Source organism: Dipteris shenzhenensis, chromosome 28 (genome assembly GCF_047967505.1).
Source record: "Dipteris shenzhenensis isolate YYH24624 ecotype China chromosome 28, Dip_SZ_1.0, whole genome shotgun sequence".
Taxonomy (NCBI): Eukaryota; Viridiplantae; Streptophyta; class Polypodiopsida; order Gleicheniales; family Dipteridaceae; genus Dipteris; species Dipteris shenzhenensis.
Genome location: NC_141623.1, coordinates 3,471,824 through 3,499,365, shown reverse-complemented (window position 1 = coordinate 3,499,365; position 27,542 = coordinate 3,471,824). Strand labels below are relative to the sequence as shown.

Below are 27,542 nucleotides of genomic sequence, written 5' to 3'. Positions count from 1 at the left end.
TGTTTAAATCTGGACGATCTCTCCCAATCCTTTTCTTTTCATAATCTCTCAATACAGTTACATTCAAACCAATGTAAATATAAGTTACACCATAGTGGTGAACAAGAGAATCCCATGGGTATGCCCAAGACTTATTTAAATATCTGGTCTCCTAATCTTAAAAATAGTGGTAAACAAGAGAATCCCATGTGTATGCCCGAGACTTGTTTAAATATCTGGTCTCCTAATCTCAAGTGCATATTTTCCAAGAGCCACATATTGAGCTCCACACATTCATCTTTTGACCATGATACCAAGGTCTTGCTCCTTCTATTGCTTCATGAAGCTCTCCCCCTTTTCCAATTTAAATTCAAATATCGTTTTCCTTTCCTTCCATAAGCCATGCCAATGATTTCGAATAGAATCTTCTTTAACCCGAATCTCCCTTCTAGAGGGATATTTTTATAACATTTCCCAATGTCTGCAGTGAAAATTGAGTAAGTTTTATTTGGCAAATTCAATTTTACTTCGTAAATAGAACTGACTAGCCAGAATGCACTTATAGTAATATTGGCCTCCAATTCAATTTGTACTTGAAGATCCAAGCACACTTGTAATTCGTAAGTGATTAATGAAGCCAATTCCAAAAAGATACAGAAGTGTGCATTAGTAATCCACCTGAAAGTATTCTTGTGAGCTTTGAAGGTAGCCACCATGAGATATGGTAGTGAATGAGAATCCAAAGTAATATTTAAGTTAAAGTTTAGAATATCCTCGACCAGTCAGTCTAGGATGAATGGGCTATCGACTCTCTTGAAGGAGATTCTAAACTTCCATATTGCACCATAAGTTGATCATGGACGAGTTGTGGTACTTATTAATTACCACGGAAGAAATAGAGTAATAGTCCTAGATTAAGACCTTCTAAGTTTGTGGCTCCCATATTCCCTTTGGGCATATGACTATGTTCTACATTTAGTCATAGATAGATTGAGAAGATTTTCTACATCTGACCTTGTGATACTTAAGCCAAAAAACCCTAAACAAGCTAGATGTACATTTTAATGGAGATTGACACTCGACATTGGAGGTCAAACTCTGTGTCATGACCATTTTAATGGAGATTGACACTCGACATTTGGTGCATCAAATAGGCCCTGGGAACTGAAATTCTAATAGAAAATGCTAACAATAGATTCCCTTTGATAGAGAAAAGGGCCAAGGCTTGATTAGCCTTTGATTTGGGATTTTATGTGCTTCTATTGGAATGTTTTACATTATGAGATTTCCATTGGGGTTTTATCTAGAGAAGGCAAGTATATAGCATGATTTTAGATGGGAAATGATGAAAAGGCCATGTAACATGGAGGTTGTCCTTTAATTTTAACCTTCTCAAGGACCTTATCGCACTATGATATATGCATAAATCTAATTGTGATATTGGTAATTAGAAAATGCCAAAAAGAGATCGAGGAAAGGTATAAGTATATTGAGGTTGCTTATTGGGCTATTGCTTGGGCCAATGTTAAACAAATTGTCTAACCCTTGTCTTGATTATTTCCTTTATTTTTAAGTCATATAATGTTGAGGTTCCCATTGGCACTTTGATGTGTGCATAAATTTCATCGGGATACTGTGGTAATTGGAAAAGGCAAATAGGAGATCAAGGAAAGGTTATGTATACTGAGGTTAGAGATCTGGATTTTTTAACCTTGGGAATTCCCTTGGACCTGGTTGGAAGACCCATATTTATGGTTTATTTGAGATTCCCACTTATTACTTGAATTTCACTAACATTTTATATGGATTTCTTAGAGAGAGTTAGGAACCGTAGCTTAGCATTGATAAATGGAAAAAGCCATCATTTCTCATTTATTTATCATGAGTCAGTAGCTTGAAATATGAAGTCCTTAGGATGGTATTGGATTACACTTTACAGTTTATACTTTGATATTTTACACTTTATACTTTAGACTTTGATAAATGGAAAAGGCCATCATTTGTCATGAGTCGGTAACTTGCCACAGTGTTTTTTACATTGTGTTGCATTTCTTGAGAACTTCTCTTAAGGTGACTGGGGAGAGAATTACCGTCGGAGTCTCCTTTTATCTTATTAGTTATATTATGGAGTGATTTCCTATCTATTGAATTAAGAAACATTCTTAGTGTAATTACTAATAGAAGTCAAGAATTTGGCATGATTTTGATTGTGAAAAGGTGAAAAGGCCATGTAGCATGGAGTCAGTCCTTCAATTTTGACATTCTCAAGGACCTTATCGCACTTTGATGTGTGCATAAATTTAATTATGATACTGATAATTGGAAAGTGCCAATAGGAGATCGAAGAAAGGTATAAGTATATTGAGGCTATATTTGGACTTTTTGACCTTGGGAATTCCCTTGGACTTGGTTGGAGTACCCAAATTTATGGTTTACTTGAGATTCCCACTTATTACTTGGATTTCACTAACATTTTATATACATTTCTTCATATCTTTAATTGCCCACCTCTGATTACTGATTAGTAAAATGCCAAGATTTGATTATGCTAATCTAGATCGTGTGACACGGATAACAACTATGTGCCAGCATTGAAGCCTGCAGTCCCACAATTCATAGTGTACATGTTCTAATGTGCTATGTTTGTGGATGGATGCAAGTGAGTCGATATACCTCTCCATCAAGTTTGCATTAGAAAATCTAAGGCATGAAGACACGGTGTTGGCAACTTCAAGGAGCACTCTACAATGGATTTTCTCCAGGTACTACTAAATAAGATTGAACTCTCTATTGGAGATTAGTCATCAGTATTGTTGTATTGTCTACAATGTACTGACATAAATGTGAGTATAATAATTGACTCCCACTTTGACACTTTGTTAAGGAGGAATGGTATGATATGGATTATTCTCACTTATGCGCGGTATTGAGAAGTTGGTTATTAACGGACTACTCTCACTAGGTGTTTGAAAAGGGCAATAGTAGATGTTTGCAATTGATTTACTTTAACATCGAAAATTGGTCCAATAGTATAGTAGGATAGATGTTTGATAGGATGAACACACACTAGTATATCCATTGTAAGATAAGAAAAATCTTACGACGACGACTGATGGCTATACTTGGATTGACTTGTTTCGGCTGATTGAAGTTTCAGGCTTGATTGTGGCACGAGGATTATGGGACCAACCCCTCTCCTTAGTTGCTATGCTGTGATGCTTGGACCAACATCAAGTTATTGGATGCATCCATTGCCCAAGGTATGGAAAATTTACAAGGAGATGCAATTCCTCTTCACATATTTGATATTCAGAAAAAGTCTCCATATGGTAGAGGTAATCTATCTAGAAGCTCGAAGTGTTAATTATCATTAGAAGCATGCTATTTTGATACTTGGGACTGATACCCTCGACCAACTAGTCGAGCGTCTTTTAGTTGATACACTCTATGAATGTCCTTGACCTAATGGTCTACTTCCATGACTATGGAAACTTGACCATCCTCCACCGACTGGCTAGAGAGGATTAATACTTTTACTTACTTTTTACTTACAGATCTAGATCCACTACATAGGGTAATCGATAGTAAGTTTCCCCTGGAAGAAATCACTATTATACTTATTTTTTATTCTATCTAGGGCAGTAGTCTGACTCGATCCATTGTGATCGGCAAACCTACAGGAATGCAAATATATCCTCGGGGATTTGTGTGTGTGTGTGTGTGTGTGTGCGTGTGTGTGCACGTGTGTGTGTGTGTGTGTGTGTGTGTGTGTGTGTGTCCCTCTGATCACATTCCCACAGGTTCAACACAATCCAAGTGAGGGAAGTAGTCCACCCATCACAATGGATTGGGTCAGACTACTACCCTAAATAGAATAAAAAATAAGTAGAATAGTGATTTCTTCCAAGGGGCAACTGACTATCGATTACCATAAGTAGTGGATTTAGATCTGTAAAAGTAAAAAGTGAATAAAAGTATCAATCCTCTCCAACTAGTTGGTGGAGGGTGACCAAGTTTTTGTGGTTATGGAATAGTCCATAGACCAGTAGGATGGGGACGTTCATAGAGTGTATCAAGTGAAAGATGCTCGACTAGTTGGTCGAGGGTATCAGTCTCAAGTATCAAAATAAATGTTTCTAATGATAATTAACACTTTGAGCTTCTAGATAAATTATGTCTACCATAAGGAGACTTTTTGTGTGAATATCAAATATGTGAAGAGGAATTGCATCTCCTCGTAAATCTTCCATATCATGGGCAATGGATGCATCCAATAACTTGATGTTGGTCCAAGCATCATGGCATAGCAACTAAGGAAAGGGGTTGGCCCCATAGTCCTCCTGCCATAATCAGGCTTGAAACTTCAATCAGCCGAAACAAGTCAATCCAAGTATAGCCATCAGTCGCAAGATTTTTCTTATCTTATAATGGATATACTAGTGTGTGTTCGTCCTATCAAACATCTATCCTACTGTACTACTAGACCAGTTTTCAATGTCAAAGTAAATCCATTGCAAACCATTTCCAAACAACTAGTGATAGTAGTCCATTAATAACCAACCTCTCAATACCACATAAGTGAGAATAATCCATATCATACCATTCCTCTTAACAAGGTGTCAAAGTGGGAGTCAATTATTATACTCACATTTATGTCAGTACATTGCAAAAAGTACAAGGATACTCATGACTAGTCTCCAATAGAGAGTTCAATTATATTTAGTAGTACTTGGAGAAACTCTACTGTAGAGTGCTCCTTGAAGTTGCCAACACCGTGTCTTCATGCCTTAGATTTTCTAATGCAAACCTGATGGAGAGGTATGCCAACTCACCTGTATCCATCCACAAACATAGCACGTTAGAACATGAACACTATGAATTGTGGGACTGCAGGCATCTTCAATGCTGGCACATAGTTGTTATCCATGTCACGCGGTCTAGATTAGCATAATCAAGTCTTGGCATTTTACTATTCAATAGTAATCAAAGGTGGAGAATTAAAGATATGAAGAAATGCATACATGAAATGTTAGTGAAATCCAAGTCATAGGTGGGAATCTTAAGTAAACCATTAAGTATAGCTTGCAAGTGAAGTGTTTAGTTAAGTGAGGGTGTAGAAATACTCCCAAAGTTGAAGAAATACTCTCGAAGTGGGTGCTGCCATCTAACACCATTACCCAAGCTAATCCAATGTCTATGAAAGTCAAGAAGTAAGAATGAGACATTAAAAAGCTGAAATTTAATCAAAGAGGCCCCTTAAAATCGGCGGTTGTTGGCATGTAGACAGTTAGTGAAATGCTTATAAAATCTTAGAGTAATTCCCAAAGGATTATATGAACTAATCAAAGGCCATGTTGTCCTTTGATCAATTCTCAACCAATCATGGTATTGCATCATGTTAGGCCTGCACAAAAGAACCTCCAAAAAATGGTGGATAGAAACCTACATATAGATCAAAGGGTAAAATATGTCTTGACTCAGCATATATCCAAGATGATCCCATCTATCACTTGAATAATCTAGAACATAGGGCAAGAAGATCTTTTCAAATGCCAATCGCATCCTAGGCATAACATATTATGATAAGATGCCAATGGGTAGGAGGATGGCATAAAGTGTAGAAGCCAGACAAGTGGAACATGAAAGCATCAATCCATTCACCATTAATGGAAAATTTGTTATAAACACTACTATAAAGCAATCCTCAAATAATAATTATCAAAGACATTGCTCTTTCTCCTCATGTCTGCAATTCCCTTGTTCCAATTTAAAGACAAATTCCAAGTTCCAATGGTACAATGTTTATCACCTTGGATTAAAGAATGCCAAAACAATCTCACCATAAGGCCAAAACTTAATAAGTCAAAGCGATCCATTAGGTCAAGGCCATTCTATAGATCCATATTAATCATCGTTTAGTTTATCCACATAATACTCACGAGTGTGAGGAAATTTCCAAATTAAAAATAGTTTAAATATATTTCCCAAGTGGTTCTCATCAAGCCCCTTATAAAAGGATATTGTAAAATCAATGTAAAAGGAGACTAGAACCCAACCAAAAGATTCTAAAATCAATGTAAAAGATTTTCACAATGTTTATGTAAAATAATAGTATGATTCTCAACTTCCCAAATTATAAAAACCAAATAATAGTCATCGGTCAAGCTAAACTAGTATCAAACACATAGCAAGCACACGGCAACCTTTTCTAGCAACTACTTAGTGTTAATGTAAATTGGAATCCAACAAGTAATTGTGTAGTATCTATGCATTCATCAAATTTGTGTGAGTAGCTCTGGCTATCTAAGCTTATGATTAGACTCCATGAGCCAGAGAACTCTTGCATGTAATAAGAGCCAGGGAACTCTCGCATAGAGCTATAGCCATAACTCTAGATATGAGCTCGTAAGGTTTTCAATATCCAGTGGAGCGCACAAGATAAAAAGGAGTAGATGTCTCTTAGGAGCCTTCTGTATAGCACATTGGTAGAGGAAGCAATGTTAAGAGAGCTACAACATCTCAAAGCTAAAATTTTAAAGGAGGGGAAGGCCAATACAAGTATGTAAATGGCGTAGGGACTTCATGTATATAAATGGTGCTCTTGTCTTAGGGAAAACCAATGCTTTTGAGATTCTCAGCCATGTTACCAGAGTCCTAAAGTAACCACGTATTGGTCCCTATGTACACGATAGGCATTCAGCTAATGGGAAGGCAAAGCGTGACTATTTTCTATGTGCATGCTATTTCAAGCAACTCCTCCCACCCAATCGTGTCGCGAAGGAGGTACAGAGTCAAGTTATTCATGTCGGCTCTCTACATGTTAAAGTGTCGTGAAGAGGATCGTCAAACTTGGTTGAACATTAACTAGATATAGGGAGTATCTCATCTCCCTTCAAAAGATAGGCAAGAACTCTGATGCAATGGGCTTCTAGCATGAAACTATTACTTCACGTCTCCATGGCATGCATAATGAGAGCCCTTGTCTAAAAACTTTGACGTAAATGGACTGTGCTTTAGGAACCAAATAGAGTCATTTAGTCACATATAAACCTACATTCCATGCTCTTGGTCAATAGCTCTAGTCGGTGGTAGTTACGCGGAGTGTTTCGGTGCTAAATATGGTTGTAGACTTGCTTAGATTCCTCAACTCGTGCAGGACATCAATTTTCGAAGTTGAGGGTCCGTCGTAGGAGTATGGGGGCAATCCTCGAGATATCTCAACCCAAGGACTCCAGAAAACAAGAGCATGCTTCAGGGGAGAAGAAGCACGGTTCCCTTTAGCTTGCCTATCAATTATCAGTGGGAGAAATGAGGGGGATGAGCATTCATCTAACTGTTGCGATTGTGTGCCAGCTTGTTGGGTCCTTGGTCTTCACAGTTTCTTCTTTACTACACCTGCTCACCATAATCAATGTAGTGGTCCCAACAGTGTCTATTTTCTTTGTCATTGCCATTAATGAGAAATCCTTGGATTCTCCCTCTAGTTATTGTGCTCTCTAGGTACTTCTCTAACATAAATCTAGGAAGATCTCACATAGCCAACAATTTTGTGGAGCGCATTTCTATTAAGCCCTTTTTGTGGACCACAATGAGAAGAAAGGGTCAATGAGCAGTGATATTTATGTCCAAAGTACTCCAAGCTTCCCACTTAATGCTGCCTCTAGTATGGCATCTCAGAGTCTCATAAATTCAAAACTATAAATATTCTATCTATCCAAGCACTTAGGCATCACTCATTTCATGTATACATTCACTAAATGATAGTAAAAAATCCCACCATTTTTCTCCATTGTTGTCACTTCTTGGATTGATCCTAGCCTCTTTACCATTATAATAATGCCCCATTATAATACTTCCTTCTATAGTGTCTCATAGAATAAGCATTTGATCTTTATGTATAGGATTACCTCCAAAAGATCATCCTCTCCATGATTTAAAAGTGAGGGAAATTATATACATATACATATACATATATGTATATATATGTATATATATATATATATATATGTATATATTCTTTTCTAATGTATAATAAATCTATAGGGTCGAAACATATACCATTTACATCCAACACATTTATGTTCCGAGGCAAAATCCCTGTCGATCAATGCATACCTCATAGGCTCCCAATCAATAGCCATTCCAAGGAACCTCAAATCCTATCTCACATATATAATTATGGTCATGCCATAGTGTTATAGATTTCGATCAAGTCTATGAAAGTGCAGCAAGGTGCAAGATATCAGTCAGTAACCATTACCACATTCTTTCCCCAGGTTATAAAAGTACCCATGAGGAAAATGTCCATGATGTTCTCATGGACAATTAAAGTGCTGACAACCCCAAGGAATGCAAATATATCCTAGGGGATTTGTGTGTGTGTGTGTGTGTGTAGCACTCTAACTTGCTATGATGTGTCTAGACATGACATAAGTGGTGATGATGTAATGCAAAGGCCCCCACATGGGGAGGTGCCTTAGATTTAGGAGTCCCTATAATGTAGGGATTAATTTCCTTTGATGTAGGAGAGGTGCCTATGATCTAGGCCACCCTCTCTACCATTATATAAAAGAGAGAACTTCCTCTCAAATCAATGGAACATTTTTCTCTTTCGTTCCCACACTCTCTTCCATGATGTTCTCGTTCTCTCCCACTCTCCAACATGTGGTATCAGAGCCTTTCTACCTTCCTTGAGCTTCCACCTCATGCTCCTAGCCTACTCTAGCTCCAAAGTGCCACCTCATCACCTTCTTCTCCACTCTCCACCTTCTTCCACATTTGGACCACTTTCTCTCCATATTTTCCTTAGCTTTGTTCTCTCCATCTACTATGCCCTTTGCCAAGCCCTATGAATAGGAGATACCTTGTCTTGGGTCAAAACTATGACCAAGAGGAATTAAGCGTTGGTGGTCTCTACTGCACATGCTGATGATTAGTCATAAAATTCCAATGAAATACCTGACTATAAACTAATTCCTTCTAGCCACAAGTGGGTAATGCCATAAGCTACCTTGTGCTGAATTTTGAGCCTAAATTTTTGTTGGAGTGAGGAGTAATCACACAAATATTAGGCAGAATAGGCGCATCTCTCCATGGTGACACAACGTGACATTGCATGATTCCTTTCGTGGGGACACTTCCTGGTATACAAGCTTCATTTTTGTACAAGAAACCCTCTCAAGGCTACTTCCTTCATCTTCAATTTTGGTGTCTAGCTTCATATTGTTTTATTTGGGGGAAACAGTCAAAATCTGGTCAAAGTTTGACCATCCTAGAGGTTTGACCAGTCAAAAATTTTGTTCTATATTTGTTTTAGCTAACTGCACTAATAGATCTCTATTTGACTAAGTATTGACTCTAAAAGGGACTCCACAAGTTTCATGGTACTTGTCATTTATGGTGATGATTTGTACTTTGTCTATGTTTGAGTGCCATTTGCAAAGGGATAGTCATCATTTTGGAGATTGATGACTTGTGTTGAGAGATACTAGTTGTAAGAGTATTGACACTACCCTTGAATAATATATCAAGTGGTAAGACCTAATCAATATCATGTCATCATAAGGTGAATTTGCCCAAAGGTACTTATTTGTTCATAGTGACATATATAGTAGATCATCACTTTTCATTGGGTGATCTACCTTGACCTTGATGTCTAAAAACATTGTAAGTGATGAGCTTGGATGTGATATGACCAAGATGATATGTTGTGGTACCAAGATAAAGCTTGGACACTTCAAGAAGATTATGAAGAACAAGAAGTTCACCATCATGAGAAAAGGGATATGGAATGTGGCAAATGGTAAAGAAAAGAAGCCAAGGGAAGTACAATGGATAGTCCAATATGAAAAGGCCCTTGCTATCATAGCATTGGGACTTAGTGACTTATACATTCATCACAGTAATGGGTGTGAGACTTCAGATGAAGTTGGGGTGCAACTTGAGAAGGTATTTGATGCACAAGTTTTACTCAAAAGTCTTCTAGATAAAGAGTATAGATACATTTTTACATCCAACTTGGTGGATATTGAAGATTCTCTTTTGTAAGAGGAGAGAAATGGTTTCTACTACAACTCTAAGGAAAGTGAAGAAAATTTTGTGAAGAAGGGCTACATCAACAACAAGGAAATATAGTTGAAGAGAGAACTCCATCGGCAATGGAAGACATAGACTATGGTAGAAGAAAATAAAGATTTTATCTTTTGAGTTTTTTATCATCACTTGGTCAATTTTGAGGTTCTCTGCTTGGAGTAGAACTTCAAAAAGAATGTTATGGTGGTTATATGTTTTGTCCTTATAGTCCTTGTAAATCACCTATGGTCACCATATGATGTAGGCCATGCGATATGTGTTTGCCTCCATGGTACCTCTTGCGGACATGAGAAACCAAGTCCACACAAAGGCCTAAGATTTATCCTTGTATATGCAAGGGAGATAACCATTTGGGGGGGTCTATCCCATTTTGTAAACCTTGACCCTTGAGCACCTTTGCTAGCATGAGATCCTAGCCATAGATTTATCCTTGACCATCATGAGATGTCATGTGAAACTATATGACTAGATGTATCCTTGACATAGCAAGAGGCAAACCCTTGAGGGGGGTATGTCAGGAATTGTGTGGTCAAGGGCTTGTCCTATGATCATGTATGTGTGTAGCACACTAAATTGCTCTATGATGTGTCTAGACCATGACATAGGTGATGATGTAATGCAAAGGCCCCCACATGGGGAGGTGCCTTAGATTTAGGAGTCCCTATGATGTAGGGATTTATTTCCTTTGATGTAGGAGAGGTGCCTATGATCTAGGCCACCCTCTCTTCCATTCTATAAAAGAGAGAACTTCCTCTTGAATCAATGGAACATTTTTCTCTTTGGTTCCCACACTATCTTCCATGATGTCCTCCTTCTCTCCCACTCTCCAACATTTGGTATCAGAGCCTTTCTACCCTCCTTGAGCTTCCACCTCATGCTCCTAGCCTACTCTCGCTCCAAAGTGCCACATCATCACCTTCTTCTCCACTCTCCACCTTCTTCCACGTTTGGACCACTTTCTCTCCAGATTTTCCTTAGCTTTCCTCTCTCCATCTACTATGCCATTTACCAAGCCCTCTGATCAGGAGATACCTTGTCTTGGGTCAAAACTATGACCAAGAGAAATTAAGCGTTGGTGGTCTTGACTGCATAAGGCTAGAAATAATCCCTCCTAGAAATCCAACTTGCATGTTCTACATGCAACTTCTACATGCAACTCCTACATGCAACTCCTACATGCGAGTTCTACATGCGAGTTCTACATGCAAGTTCTACATGCAACTCCTACATGCAACTCCTACATGCGAGTTCTACATGCAACTCCTACATGCGAGTTCTACATGCGAGTTCTACATGCGAGTTCTACATGCAACTCCTACATGCAACTCCTATATGCGAGTTCTACATGTGACTCCTACATGCGAGTTCTACATGCGAGTTCTACATGCAAGTTCTACATGTAACTCCTACATGATGCGAGTTCTACATGCAACTTCTACATGCAACTCCTACATGTGAGTTCTACATGCAACTCCTACATGTGAGTCCTACATGCAACTCCTACATGCAACTTCTATATGTAAGTTCTACATGTAGAGAGAGAATGTCTTACAATTCCTACATGCAGAGAGAGAAGCTCTCCAACTTGTATAAATACCCCATAATGGAATGAAGCCCACACTCTTTGGGGCATTGTGTTGAGTTCTACTTTGGTATTCCAAGAAATTGTCTCAAGTGTCCATGCTTCCTTGCACTCCACATCCAAAAGCATGTCCTAACCTTGCAACTCCTCCTCCCCTCTCCTCCAACCTTGCAACCCATCCTCTCCCTCTCCTCCTTCCTTCTCCTCCTCCCTTCTCCTCCTCCCTCTTCCTCCTCCTCCTCCCTCCTCCTCCTCCTCCTCCTCCTCCTCTCTCCTCCTCCATTCTCCTCCTCCCTCCTCCTCCTCCTCCTCCCTCTTCTCTCTTCTTTCCCCCATGCTCTTACACCTTCCTCTCCCACTCCTATGCTCCCCCTAAACCCTTAGTTCCTCAACCCTTAATCTCCATGATCTACAAGGGAGACGAGTTCTCCACCATGTACTCTACTCTAAAACTTGGAACCTCTTCTAAACTCTGGAACCTCCTTCTAAACCTTGGAACCTCCTTCTAAACCTTGGAACTCCTTCTAACCCTGGAACCTCTTCTAAACCCTGGAACCAGTGCTCGACAAAAATGTTTTTCTGAGCCTTGAAAATTAAAGGTACCACGAAGATCTAACCGGGGTGAAATTATAAAAGTCCATAAAAATTTATAGTGTTACTGGGATTTATAACTAAAATATGTAAATCCTGGTCCTTAAAATTAAAGGCAACCGTCAACACCAACCGAGATTTTTCAATTTCAACCGGGAATTTTATATGCTCAATCGGGTTTGGTGAGCACTGCCTGGAATCTCTTTCTAAACCTTGGAACCTCCTGAACCTCCCTCTAACCCTTGAACTCCTCCTAAACCCTACAACCCCCAATGAAGACAAAAGCCTTCATTACCTCAACCATGATGATACATGTTCCTTTTACACATGCATGCACTATGTTTGGTTTTAAGGGGAAGGTCTCATGAGGGTCATGTTGAGGCTGTGAGGCAGAGGGGAAGGCTAGGGAGAAGGCTGAGGGGAAGGCTCATGCTCTTGGGATTGGGGAGTGGGCTCATGGGACTTGGGAGGAGAAGAAGTCTCAGGAGACTGGGGAGTGGGCTCATGGGACTTGGGGGAGTTGGGGGAGGGCTCACGAGAGTTGGGGGAGGCACCACCAGACTCGGATAGGTTCGTGTGCACGGATGCCATGGAGGTGGTGGAGCTAGAGGAGGAAGGGTGGAGGCGGCATCCAGTGGGTCTAGCAGTGTTCTTCACTCTTGCCATTGAATAATGAGAGTTAGGGTTTTTTTTAACTTTTTATAAGGGCCCATCATGTTTTGACATCCCTTTTAATTACATTTAGGGTTTCATCATGTCCCCTGCCCTCGCCCTACTAACCCCTTCAACCCCTCCCTCCACCCTCGTCACCCTCCCCCCCCTTGCCCTCCCCCTACTTGCCCCGCCCACACCTGTTGCCCTCCCCCATACCCCCATCCCCCCTCCCCTTTTCCCACCCCACGCCCCTCCCTTCTCTCCCCCCTCCTTCACCATGTCCCCACTTTCCCCAACGTCGTGTGAGTACAAAAATTGTGGTCAAAATAAGCAAGATTTTAAAGAGCAAGTACACAAATTGTGGTCAAAATAAGCAATATATTTATTTCATATTTGTATACAATTACACCATAGCTTCTGTTGGTGGTTGGACCTATCTACTCCCTTCTCTCACTCTAGCTTGCAACCAACGTGTGACTCCTTGACTCCCTATGGATGCTTTCCAAGCACTATGCCTTCTATTCTTTTTGCAAGTTCTGATGCCTTTGCCTTTTCAGACTTCAAAGTCCTTCCTAGTAAACATCTAGAAAACCAGTCGAACATCTCATGCAATGCATTGCTGCGAATGACACCACCACCATGCCTTGAGTTCTTGAAGTAGGCTGCCTTGGCTCTATAGTGCGACTTCTCCATGCCTTGTGTATTCCAAATTGACAAAGGACCCCAATTTTGTACAAACCATGGTCCGTGTGCATAGCGAATATGCTGCAAACATGATGAGAATCAAATCAGCAAGAAAAACTGTTTATAAAGCAAGTGCTAAATATTACGATGGTGCCAAGATTACCATGTAAAGTGTAATGTGCGACTCCCCCCATGCTTTCACCATTAATTGCATAAACTCTTTCACAGCCATCCTGAACCTTTCATAATACATCTCATCGATTTGAACCTGGCGAAGCAATTTTATCAATGCATCTACCTTTGTCCATACTTTAGCTCTCAAAGTTGCTACTTGAGGATAAGAAGCCTTATTGGTCGTGCATTCACACAATGCTTTCCAGTATTCCCAACCCAAACTACTTTGAGACAATGTATGTTTGTCTTTGTCGAGATTGTGGTTCGATAGGAATCTCCTTGCCTTCCCTCCACCCATGTACACTTTTGCAGGAAGATTATGTGTTGCCTCAGACATTTTCTTATCCTCCTTAAGTTTGACATGTCCTTCATGGAATCCCATCTCTGACAACAACTTCTCAGCTTCTGCGATGCACCGTGTAGATACTTCTTGCAGAATTAAATTCCAAGCATAAACAAGATGCAAATACAACTTCTTATCAAGTATGCGCAGTTCTGCATGTAAAGTACATATGTGTACTCTCTCAAGTGGGATGGGCAAGATGGGATCCCACTTTGGATCCTTCTTGTCATGATTCGGAGCTTGCGTTTGGCTGCAAGATAGAATGCCATTCTCCCATTGTAAGCTAGCCTTTTGCTTACGTTGCGAACACATGCAATAAAGGCAGGTGTTCATTGCATTTGCCCCTGTATCACAACCATGCAAGCACTTAAGGGTTTTCAAATCACCAGCAAGATGCCATTCAACTTGAAAGGTTCCATGGCCATCGACTGTCAATGTTTGCCCTTCCTCTTGTCTTTGGATGGTCGATGGGATTCTTGTTCTATCTAGAACCCACTTTAATGTCTCATGGCACTCTTTCGGAGTCTCAAACGCTGTAAGCCACCATATATCTTTCTATGATTGCACTGAGAAATCTTGCTCTACTTCTTCATCCCCTTGAACAAAGGCTAAGGCTTTATTCATAATGCAGATGCTAACTCTCTCTAACTTGTGTTCTTTCACCAATTGAGCTTCATCCATTTTGATAACAAGTATGAGCTTTCCATTGCAATCTGTACAACAAAAGAGAAAAATTGTTAGGATAAACATGATATAGGAAATGAACTAAGTAAAGTGCAATGCTATAATGGATTTCCTCTTACCATCTTCTCTCATGCCATAGAATTTGGCCATTGCTTGTTACAGTTTCTCAACATCTAAGTAGACATTGTTGAAAGCATTTATCTCAAAGGTTTGCAAGCCAGATTTCTTTTTACTCTTCCAAGTCATTGTGCCCCTTACACAATGGTACCCTCCAAGCATTTCTCTTGCACATTGGTTTGTTTATCGCCATGCACGTCTCACGGACCAAGGTGTGGGAAGGGGCACTATAGACTTCTTATACTTTCCCAAAATAGCAGACTTGAAAATTTTGAAAACAGATGTGTAAGCTTCACGACTTACACCGGTAGTATCACAAGCTGCAAGCATCTCCTTTGCATCCATAATATCCTTGAAGTCCTTCATCACCTCCTCAGCAACTTGCACACGTAGGTGCTTGTGTCTTGGGTCCCTTAGTATCCCAATGACATCGCTTGACTTCAATAAACTAGCTAGAGCATATGAATAGTCAATATCATCCCTGCCCGTTCTTCCCATCACATCTTCCATGAAGTTCCTAAAGAAGAACACAATAAAAACTTAGTCACAAACAGTGTAGCACAAAAGAGTGTAATCTCATTGGAACATTTGATAACCAACCTTGTAGCCTGGACTCTCCTCTTTCTAGCACCACCAGTGGGTGCCAATGCATCCATGTTATGTAAGTACCTTCTTTTCCTCTCCTTCAATCCCAAAGGTGTTTCTTTCATCTTTTGCACTCGTTCCTTCTCTACGGCTCATCGTACTTGATTGCATAGAGATCTTTCCAAGCCTTTTTTGGACTCAGCTAGCTTACAGAGTGACTCTTCTAATTTATGTCGCTCCAAGTCTAATGCATTTCGCTCCAAGTCCAATGCTTTGGCTTTATCATAAAGATCTTGGTTCTCCCTTTGAAGATCCTGCATAGAGTTATGCATTGCAATAATGGTGCTCTTTCCTTAATGTGCTACATCTCTGCTTGGGCTCTGTGCATCTCGCTTACTTGCATAGCCATTGATTGGGCATTGTTTAACTGATTGCAATAACCAAGCAACCACGCATGTCCATTTCCAACAAACCAAACTAGCTCATGCATTGTATGGAAAGGAGGGCTCTTTTGGCTGGCAGGATCTAAAGGATACAAGGAACCTTCTACCCAAAGGTCGAGATGCTCTTTTCCTTGCGAACGAAGACTGTGGATTTTGGAAGCTCCCCTCAACCCTAGACTACGTGTGCTTGCATATTCAGCCTCCAACTCTAAGTGAACCTGGTACTTGTTGGAGACGTCCTCAAATGGTGCCATGACTAAAGGAGTGTAGAGAAGGAGAAGGTGTGGAGATGCAGGCTTAAAGGAGCAGCATGCAGGAAGAGGGAGGGCAAGGAGGAGGAGGGACAGGGGAGGGAGGACCAGTAGTTGAAGAGGAGGAAAGGGGGGCAGACTAGCAGGTGTGGAGGGTGAGGAGGAGTAGGCATGGAGGAGGAAGGAGGGAGGAGGGAGGAGCAAGAGGGAGGGGGGAGGAGGAGAAACAGTGGAGGAGGAGGGAGGGGGAGGGTAGGAGGAGCAGGCGTGGAGGAGGGAGGGAGGGGGAGGGTAGAAGGAGCAGGCATGGAGGAGGGAGGGAGGGAGGGGGAGGAGGAGGAAGGGGGAGGAGGGAGTGAGGAGGGGGAGGGGAGGAGAGGGGAGGGGGAGGAGGGAGCAAGGGAGGGGGAGGAGGAGGGAGTGAGGAGGGGGAGTGAGGAAGGGGGAGGGAGGAGGGGGAGGGAGGGAGGGAGGAGAGAGAAGGAGGGAGGGAATTCAAAATTTGAATTTTTGAATTTTGAATTTTTTGGTTCCCACCTAGGAGTAAGAGTTGTGTAAGAGGTGTTAGAGGTGGGGTCACTTGTGGGCTTAACCCACCTAGGTGAGGGGGGGTTAGGACTTTTTGGGACCTACCTTGGCCCTTTCATTAGGACTAATCCATTTCTTAATCCATTCCTTATGAGGCCCTTTTGAGACCCCAATTCTCCCCTAATGGATGTTTATTTTGACAATTCTAGTAGTAATGCCAGGCCATAAAGACCATTGTACTTCTATAAATAGCTTGGCTCTATATGTCTCTATTACATTGCCATGAGGAATTGGCTAGTCCATGGTGTTCCATGCTAGGAGATCTTTTTCTTTTCAACACACCATGCATGTTACCCTCGTTAAGTAGTTGGCAAAAATGATCATTAAAAAATACACCTGATTGAGCTAATTGTATTGTAGTTCTACCTTGATTTTCAATTCTCTTATGACCCATGTAGCACATCAAAGAATCCTAAAATGTATTTAATAGGATGCCACTACTCATAAGAGGGTATATATCTTGAAGCCAAAAAGCAGATATTGTGGGTCAAGAATAAAGCAAAAAATTTATGGTTACAAAACATGAAGACTCAAAGGGGTTAAGGACAAAGCCAAAAAGTTTGAGTCATAAAATATGAAGGATCAAATAAGTCACTTACAATTGGTCTGTGCTGTGAAAGATGGTTTGGATAGTCCTGCAACACTAGTTCTTTAGGTATGTACCTCATATGTGTGTACACATGTTAAATTCCTTTTTCAATTTCTATAGAGGATATAGAAGAAATAGGTCAACAAGGTAAAGAGCTCACATCGATATCTTAGTCCTTGACGTTTTGGTCAACACAATGTTTTGCACAAGTACGGTCATGGTTTCCTACCACCATAGAAAACTTATAGAAGATAATTCAACTTCTAGAAGTATGGTTTTTGAGAACACACTTTGCTTCTACTCATAAATACAATAGGAAATTGCACGTATACAACTAGTTGTTTTGTAGTCTTATCATCGATGACTCCAAGGTCATAACTATTTTGGGATTAGTTGAGATTACTTATGAGGCATAGATCTTGTGGGAAATATATTGTAAACTATATTTTTCCTTTGTAGGTTTCCATGGCTCCCAAGAAATTTATGCCTTTACAAAACCAAGCAACTCTATTGGCGATTCCTAGTTTTACTAGGATCTTGAATCCATCAAAAAAATCTAAGAAGTCTACATTGAGTCTTTCATGTGCTACAAATTCCATTTTATGTGAGTTTAGATGGTTCAAATGCAAGTAATGATGCAGAACTTGCACGGATTGAGAATGCATGTGCTTCATGGAATGATGCATGGAATGTGTCATTTGATTGTGTATACTTTGACACTGCCCAAGGTCATATGTTTTGTAGAATATGAAACCAAAGTGAATTTGGCACATGTGGTTCTACTAATATTCAATTAAGTGTGCTAATAGATGCCATGCAGCCTCTCACAAGCACAATTGGGCTTGCTACTCATTGAACTATGGTAAAAATGTCTTAAAGGAAGGTTTGGATAAGCAAAGCGGAAATGTTGATGTGGGTCTGTTAAACTTGTTTCGATGTAGCTACTACATTGCAAAATAATACATTGGCTTTTTAAAATTTCATCTCTATTAGATCTTAAGTGAATCCATCTAAAATACCATGGTAATGAAAGTTTTAGATTCTTCTAAATGTTTTTGTGTTCTTGTGGATGAGTCCACAGATGATTCAGTGATAGAACATAAGATAGTTTATGCCACGTATTTGTATGATCATGAGCCACAGACATCTTTCTTAGGTTTGTTGGAAACCAAGGACAGAACTACTAGAGGTTTCTAGGTTGTATTGATTGACATGCTAAACTTGTATGGTTTAGACCAAAGAAAAATGGTAGGCTTTGGAGCATCAGACATGGTTAGGGGAAACAATGGTTTGGTAGCTCTCCTAAAAAGACGTGGTCCTTTTCTCATATCTATGCATTGTGGGCTCATAGAACACATTTGTGTGTTTTAGATACTTTTAGAAACAATGCATATGCAAAACATATTCATGTGGTATTGAATGTTATTGAATGAGATTGCTTATCTTTTTTAGAAAACCCTCTAAAAGGTCATGCAGATTGTCAAGTTTATTAGAAGAGTTTGATTATCCTACTTTAACACTAGTTTGGTAATAGGAGATTAAAGTGTTTTAAGACATAAAAATGCATTGCTAAGTGGCCATGTTTAAGGAATTTTCAAAAGCTACATGCAAAGATTTTTCATGTCATATCTTCATCTTGTCCTTTCTTATGATCCAAATTTTATTTAAAAAATATTATAAACTATAATTACGGGTCCTAGGATTAAATTTATAGAATTTTCTCCACCCTAAATTCTTGATGGTCAAAACAGCACCCAAAACAACAGCTTCAGGTTTTGTGAAAACCGTGTCTTACAAGGTCCTAATGCATAAATTTTTAGATCTATAAAATTATAATCATTGCTATATGGTCAAAAGTATCTTCTTTGAATAAAAAAGTCCAAAATTTAGGGATGTATCTAGGATTTGATTGCTATTTTCTCTTATTTTTTATGTCAAATAGGCTAAAAATGACTTGTAATCAATGATTTTTTTCTTGAAATAGGTATTTATATTTTGAGATTTCTATATATGGATGGAAAATTCATTGTATATAAAAGATAATGTTACATCCTTTAAGTCCTTAAATTGGATGAATGTGAGGTTTATGATCTTTTTTTTTGTCCATGCAAATGATGAATTATCATAAGTGTGCCTAGAGAGTAATTTGGTGTAAAGTTAAAGGTAATATATTCCTTAGGAAAACTTTAATGTCATGCATGGCTATACATAGTAATATGGGTTATATAAGATATATTCCCACACTTTTATCGTAATATAAAGCCATTATATGAGATAAAGAAGGTTTCAATGGTGCATAAGCTCCATTGTATCGGAGTATGTACATGTGCTTTTGAACCTGATCGAATGGTCAAAAAATGATTACTCAAAACAAAATTACAAGGTTTAAACTTTGTTTATGTGTATAAAATATATGTTTCATATGTATATAACTTTGAGTACGATGTAGCAAATGATGGCACACACATTTTCATTCAATTTTAAAGACCATAATATATATTTTAGTATTGAAAGTTACACCCAAAATAATTTTCCAAAGTAAAACTATGTCCAAAAAAATTAATACCACTAGAACTAGATTTTTATTAAGAGCTATAAGCTTGAAATTCGTTCATCCAATAGTTTGAAAGTGTCAAAACAGCAACCACAAAAGTTCTACAAAGAAAATGGATGCTTTGCCATAGCTTTTTCTCTATGGATGTATTTTTAACATGTTCTTGAACAAGTTTAAAAAAAATGTCGTGAAGGATACTTACATTGGATAGAGATTCAAACCACTAAAAAACAAATTTGGAACCCTGAAAAGGACACTTTTATGTCCTTTTGAGCTACCAAACTAGTGTTAAAGATGAAAAATATGCATCATATAAGGTGGTTGAGTAGAAAGCAAGTCATTGTGAAAGTATGCGACTTGTATGATGCGAGGAGCTACAACCTCTTCTTGTTTGCCTACAAGAGAAGAGTGAAGAGCTATCTTAATTGTCAAATTTCAAGTTTATTTACACATTACACTTTTTAGTTAATGTTATGGAACACCTTGTCCCTCATATTTCAAAACACATATGTGGATGTGGCTACTATTCCTAGTGTTGTTGATTCGAAAACCAACATGATGGAGATGGAGTTAATTGCTTCTAAAGCTATGAATATAAACACGGACAACCATGTTGGATATGGATTTCCTATTATTCCAACGTTTGGAACCTGACATGGATGGTTGTGGACTCTACAGAATGCCATGAAGCATGATATGTTCTATGTTTTTGCATTGGAAGATGTGTGATTGGTAGTGACTTGCTTGAGGCTATTGAGTTTCATCTTGATTTTTGCACTGATGGAAAATGTAAAATGCAAATGTAGGAACCTCTATCTTGCAAAGACTTAGTAGTCATGATCCTGTTATATTTCCTTCATCTAAGGACTGGAAGAATTTTGGTGACCAAGATTTGGATGCTTTGGCAAGGTTCAGATGAAGCAAAGACCATGGAAGATGGAAATGTTATAGATGGTTTGATTCATGAGAGAGCAGAAGTTTCATGTATTTAAAGTTCAAGGGTCATCAAATTGGAAGGGCAAAGTTTTGAAAGATGTGTTTGATTAGTAGAAGTGATCCTTGGTGTACAAAGTATTCCAACCTTCTTCGTCTTTCTCCAATTGCGATGCTACAATGTTGTAGCACTGCCATATATGAGAGAGGTTCTAGTATGTAGAATATTATAAAGAATAAGCTAGTACAAAACAGGATGGAAACACAAAGCCTAGATGTTCTCATGCGAATTTCAGTTGAAGGACCTACATTGCAGAACTTTGACTTCAGTGAGTCCATATGCTTTGTGGCATGGAGGAGCAAAAACCTCATGCCATATTTATGGCCATGATTCTATGGAATAAAGTGATATTTTCCCTTCATATATAATCACATGTTTATATTCATAGCTTGAGGAGCACTAAACTCCATCTCTATCATGGAGATTAATGAATAAACAATGCTAGGAATAATAGCCACATCCACATATGTGTTTTGAAAGATGAGGGACAAGGTAGCAAGGTCAACAAAAAAAATGCAGTGTGCAAATTAACTCGAAATTTGCAACCAATTGAAAGGACTGTTCACTCTCTTCTTTGTAGATAAACAAAAGAGGTTGTAACACCTTGCATACTTTCACAATGACTTTCTTTCCACTCAACCACCTTATTTGATGTACCTTTTCCATCTTCAAAGCAGGACAATCAAACTCTTCTTGTAAACTTAGCAATCTGCATGACCTCTTAGAGGACTTTTTGAAAAGAGAAGTAATCTCACTCAATACCACATCAATATGTTTTGCAAAGAGCTGAAGCAAAGAGGAAAGGAGGAAGAGCTCGAGCATTAGGGAAGGAGGTGGTGTTGGGGGAAGAATCAAGGGGGGGGAGGGCAGAAGCAGGAATGAAAGGGGAAGGGGAGGTCGACAAGGGCTCAGGAATGGAAGGGGAAGGGGAGGTCGACAAGGGCTCAAGAAGAAGGGAAGGGGAACTGATGTTGAACGTGAGGAAGGGAAGGGGGCAGGGGATGGATTAGAAGTCAGGAGTGAAGGCACAACCAATGAGACTTTACTATAATTGGCGGAGATAAATTAGAGAAGTTAAAAGGGGTTTAGAAGGAGATTAGAGATTAAGGGTTTAGGCCAAATTTGAGATCCTCAAATTTACTTAAAGCACCATTTATTTCTTTAAAAGTTATTTATTTTTTATTTATGGAAACTCAAAAACCTTTAGTTTTTGAACTTTTAAAATCACTATAGGACCTTAAAACTTTCAATTTTACTAAACCTTTTAAATTTAAAGGAACCCTTAAAACCACCATGCAAACAATTCCATAGTAACTGTTTGTAGGTTTTTTGTAAAGAGTGCTTGTATCCAATTTATACAATATCTTCATTAAATTGTTATGCTCTTACCTAAGTCACGTGTCATTCTAATGAAAAAGTTGTTTTCATTTGTCATGAATTGGTGGAAAAACAATTTAATGGAAAATAATATTTTAAAAAGTTTCAAAGTATTGCATCCACAATTTTGTATTCATGAAAAAACTGAGAGTTCACAGATCGAAGGTTTTCCTGTCTGATGCGAAAAACATTTGCTATGCGAAACTCAGGCAAAACAGGGAAACTCCATTTCGCTTACGCTATAATCATCTACTTGCCAAAACGTGGAGACGTGTGCAAACCTATTATCATGAAGAGCTGTCCTATGAAGACTTGACGCTTCAGAATTAACAAAGTCGAGTCCTCGGAGGGCAAAGCTAATGGAAGAAACAGCGTGCTGATATTACGATTCCAGATATTTACAACTCCTTTCAAATGGATTCGACATAAGAGCAGATCTAGAAAATTGTTTGAAAGAATTGTCTCGTCTAAACGTCGTCCCAGTTGGGAGGGGCAGTCGCAGCGTATGTCTGAGTGCTACCGCCACTAGCGTATGCACGTCCGTTGCTGTTCATTGCATATCCATCAGATTGCTGACCGTGTTGCGTTTGTTTTTCCTTTCTTGCGCGAAAGTAATGCCACCATGTCACCGCTTCGAGCCCTAAGCTGGCGCAGGCTGCAATCACGATGAAGGCAATGTATATCGCTTTATACTTTTGCGGTGGTGCAAGAATGTCGAAGCCCTTGAAGATGTTGATCACCGCGAGGATGATGACGGAGTAGCCTAAAGTATGGTGATAAATGTTCCAGTATAGCCGTGACTTGTGTTCCTTGTGCGGGCGTACAAAAAGGGCAAACATTTGCACTGTGGCCAACGTGAAGACAGAAATGCCGATGTTCCTGTGGCCGTGATAAACCACACCCGGACTGAGAGCTCCGAGCCTCAAGCCGATCGCCCACGCTGCCACGCCTAGAAGGTATGCTGTGGTCTGGAGACCTACGTGGATGTAGAACCATCTGGAATCCAGCGAGGGGCATTGACGAAGGTACCGAGCCGCCATAGCTCCCACGATGAGAAGAACACCCCAAGAAACGGCAGCGAGAATACCGTGGAGATTCTTGAGCTTCTGATGAGGAGCTTGGGATGCAGTAACTGAACCTGTCGTCAGGTCGACTGTTCGCATGCCATTCCTTTGGCCGGTGTTGTGAGGAGCAGGGATATTGTTAGTAACTGAAGGCCCTCTGTTGTAAACCGTGTTGAGACTTGTGAGCCCCGAAGGGAGCTGCAGCGTTGCGAAGATCGTGAAAAAAGTTCCCGAAATCATTGTTGACATGTTGAGCACCTGAAGCTCAAAGCTGCTCACCGGCTGAAGAGGGACAGTAATGTCATTATAAACGGTCGAGGTAAGCTTGTAGCGAAGAACAGCGCTACTGCCGTTGGGCTCTTGGAAGGCAACCAAGGCGTTGGAACCCACCATAGAAGTTCCGTTGAAATTGACTCCCCAGCCCACCCATCCGCTCATTGATAGAGCGGTGTCAGTGTAGGCAATGGCCACAGTACTGTTTGTAGCGACATATGTCCAAGCGAGAGTAGAGGGTTGCAAGTCCACGCAGCTTGCAAACCCCGCTGAGATGTTGTTACTGCTGCACTGCGCTGAGGTGGGGATGAAAATCTGCAGAGCCAGGGCAGCAAGGAAGAGGAAGATGGTCTGCCAAGGCTGATGCTTGGCCATGGCGTAATCGGCGCGGCGGTAAGCCCTGGGAGCACCTAGTTGTTCTGTTCTGCTCAGGGATGCAAGTTTGTGGGCGATGGAGGCAGATTAAAGCAGAGCATACAAGCAAAGCTGCTTGAAGAAAAGCACACAAAAGCATCCAGTTGAGCCACAAGCCAGAGAAAAGCAGTGCTTTTGCGTAAGATGCCAGAAAGGAGGAGATCGACGATGAAAAAGCACTTGCCAACCGCTAAACGCGAGAGGCGGTTGGGCGACGGAACAAGCAAAGACGACGATGGATGATGCTCAGCTCACGTTCAAGTGACGACTTTTCTCTCGCTCGCTCGCTAACTCAGCGCCGGCTGCCACCTCCTCGTGTCCAGCCTTCCAAGTTCCTACCCCCCACGAAAATTCTCTCCCACTCACAACATAAGAGAACGACACCCCACTTTTTTTAATTTAAAAAAAAAATCAGCACAGGGTGCAGAGATATACAGAGACACATGAGTGTGGAGGCACACACATCATCGTCGTTGTCATTGTCTTTCGAACCTACTCTTGGATGACCCTTGCCTTTCACCCTCCTTAAGCACCTCCTCTCACTTTACTCCAACCTTGGCATGCTTCTTTCTACCTGCATCCACTACGCTTATGAGCAACCTCTTTTCTTAAAGAAATTATCCCTCGTCCACCATCTTAGCTCAAATGACCAAACACATCTCAACTACTTTTTGCATTAGTTGATCTCCTTGTCTTAAAAAATGTATCCTTTGTTTTTAAACCTTGTCTTGTTCCCTTGCATCTATCCCCCCAAAAAATGCCATTCAGTCTACAAGCGTCCACCATATTGTTTCACCCTCATCGTACCTCTAGCGGATGAGCAAGCACATCTCAACTACTCAAAACCTTGTACTTATGTTGCTTTTTTGAGCCTTAGTTGCTTTGCAACGACCACCATGGAATGTGGCACTCATCATACTACATGGCTTGATCTTTCACATAGTAGTATAGCACCTATTTTCTTGTAATAACATTTCATGTAATGCCAATATTATTTCATGCCTAGACCCATAAAGATTCTATTTGTAGAGCCTACACACTATTGGGATGATTTGGGTTATGATGTAACACATTACCCTATGTTGCACAATGTTTCATGTACTTTCAAACAGTCTTTGTTTATTTTTGCGGCATCCTTATATACATGTGTATCATGAAGATATGTACAAAAGCCAGAATACTTTGGAGGTATAGACATGCATGCTTAGATTTGTACATCTTAACTTAAAATGCATTAAGCTCTAAAAAATACAACTTTATATACATGCACATAAACCTGTAAAACCATACTCAAAATTGATATTTTTCCCACTATAATTGTATTTTTCTTCATCCTTTCACCCCCTCTTCCAGATTCCCCTCCTTATAAATCTGAATATGGACCCCAAAGCACATATATGAACTTACTTGCAACTTCCAACATGACAAGCTTACTTCCTAACTCCCCTTAAGATTGTTTTAGTAATATCTATAAAATCCTAAGTTCCACTCATATTGAAGATGGATCATGAGCTTTTGTGGATAAACTACAACATTTAAGCCCCATTTACAAGTCAATGCACGATCGGGTGCTCGAGGGGGTCACTCAGTGTAATATGTCTATAACACTTGTGTTCAAGGCTTCTTTTATAAATCCATATGTAACCTATTTTTTGCATTTCCTTATATCCCCTTTGTGAAATTTTGCAAAATTTATAAATCCCATAATGTAAATATATTTTTACCCTATAGGAATTTTAAAAGTCCTCATGTGAAAGATACATTAGGACTTTGAAGGCAATATGAGAGACTCAGGATGTAATCTATATCTACATCATGTATTTGCCAAAAATTATCTTATGTTCCTGTGATGTCATCGTCGCAAGCCTTCAAGATGCAAGTAAACAGACTGCATTTGGAGACACTTCATCACCTTGCATCCTTTGTGTCATGTGTACCAGTGTGCCTAGTGACAACTAGCAACACATTCGGCATGTCTTGTCCAAGCCTCAACCGATAGCAGAGCAAGGTCAGGTGCAGACAATTGTGGGTAGGGAAATCATGGACAACCTCTGAGATTGGCCGACAATGAAAGGCAGCCACATGCGCACGCAAGGTTAGAGACCAATAAGGGTGGGCAAGAAATTTTAGTCGTCTCTGAGTGCTCCCAAACCTGCCATGACCTACTAGATCTCTTAGTCCTATAGGAGGTCCTTCCCTTCTGAGAGAGACCTCGACGGGGCTAATCTAAGTGAAGTACTACTGGAGAGTGGTCTGACATTGTGGTACCTACCAGAATCCCGATAGAGCTGCCTCTGTGCAGTCCCAATCCCCAACATAAAAACAGTTTAGTCTCTCAAGCAGTCCATCATGTCTCCTCTATCTAAAGGATAAGAGGAGGCTACCAGGTGTCCTGCTGAAATCTGGCTCTTGCCACGGGTCTCTGCCACCACTAATCATGAAAATGAACTGCTCCCAAGTGCTACGCTCTACTGCTGGCATCTCTGAGAAGGAGGCACCACCCTGATTGTCTTCGCCAAACTCTAGGTTGTTGAAGTCCCCTCCAATAATCCAGGAATCTATATCCAGAAGACACTCTGATAGCCTTCTCCAAAAGGGTAGTGCTGTCTGTGTGCTCGGGCATAAACCTTCAGGATCCCAATCTTGGACTCTCCCGTCCAAACTCCCATCCAAATTGCCCATCCTAGGATGAGCTCACCCTGATCATAGACCTCTAGAGCCAAAGTCTATGAGATTGAGATGCAGGCCCCTCCACTCTGTCCTACTATGGGGGACCACCACTCCTTTGGACCTCTCCCTGGGAGGAGAAGGTGGTGTCGTTATCTGATGTATGATGTTGAAAACATGTGCTCTTGAATCAAAAGGATGTCCACGCTCTACCCTACCACTTCCCTCTGCAACTCTTGCCAGAGTATCAGGTATAGCTCCGCAGACTTCTAGAGGGGCCAGTAGTATGCCTGCTCCACCTGTGCCTCCAGTAGCAATCTGATAACTCCTACTGCCAAACCACAGATCATTGATAACTCCTACCACCAAACCACAGATCGGCTCCTCTCGCATGAAGCTCAGTTTAAAATTCAACTCCGCACCATGGGCGTGCCAAAGGTCCTATCACTGTGGCCCCATTCACTCATTTATCATGTGTGAAATTTGATTGCCCATAATAGCATCAAACACCTCTAGGGACAACTTCTCCAACCCTATGGAGGCAAACTAGAATCTCCAAACGGGGTGTGTTTGAGAGCCTACTGCATTGATCAAACCCCCCTTCCGGGGCTGTAGGACCATGAGCATTACCTCCAGTGGTACGAGGATAAGAGTCCAAAATCTCCATATAGTTCCAGGGTCCTAACCTCTAGAAGTCCCGCGGTATGGGACACCCAAGCTAGAGGTTGGGAGCTTAGTTTGCAACGGAGACACTAGCCTAGTAACCCAGAAATCTCCACTCACTGGTGAAGTGTACCCCCTTCAAGGGTCTCTAGAAGAATCAACTCTGGGAGGGACTCTGGG

General features: G+C 40.4%; 1 pseudogene; it reads right to left on the bottom strand.

The window, feature by feature from the left end:
* Positions 1-22,661: 22,661 nt before the first annotated feature.
* Positions 22,662-24,284, bottom strand: LOC147883050 (cytochrome b561 and DOMON domain-containing protein At4g17280 pseudogene; annotated as a pseudogene).
* Positions 24,285-27,542: the final 3,258 nt, after the last annotated feature.